Here is a 678-nt window from a genome sequence, read left to right on the forward strand (position 1 = left end):
ATAGAATTGTTTTTCGTTAAATAAATCTATCGTCGGAGTTTTGTAAATAAATTTAAATGGTATTTTTGTAAGATTCCTTTTTCATCATAACTATCCACAATGACATTTTCGGCCATAAAATATTTATGAGTCATTCTAGTCATTTCTTAATTAATTTGAGTCTTCTAGGCCTGGGCATTCGGGGTCCCAATCGGGTTTCGGTTTTGTCCAATCGGGTCTCGGTTTTTCAGGTTTATCAAAATCCCATTCGGATTATATAAAAATTCGGTTCGGGACCGGTTCGGGTTTTATCGGGTTCGGATCGGGGTTAGTAAATCTTCAAAGAACCGGTACAACCCGGTGTACTTTCGGGTTTTGGGTTCCAACCGGTTTTTCGGTTTTACAGTACTTGATTTATACCTATTTTGTAACCAAAACATAAGTAAAATCGGTTCTTCGGGTTTAAAGTACTTGATTTGTACCTATTTTGTAACCAAAACATAAGTAAAATCGGTTCTTCGGGTTTAAAGTACTTGATTTGTACCTATTTTGTAACCAAAACATAAGTAAAATCGGTTCTTCGGGTTTAAAGTACTTGATTTGTACCTATTTTGTAACCAAAACATAAGTAAAATCGGTTCTTCGGGTTTAAAGTACTTGATTTGTACCTATTTTGTAACCAAAACATAAGTAAAATCG

Source organism: Brassica oleracea, chromosome C4 (assembly GCF_000695525.1).
Source record: "Brassica oleracea var. oleracea cultivar TO1000 chromosome C4, BOL, whole genome shotgun sequence".
NCBI lineage: Eukaryota > Viridiplantae > Streptophyta > Magnoliopsida > Brassicales > Brassicaceae > Brassica > Brassica oleracea.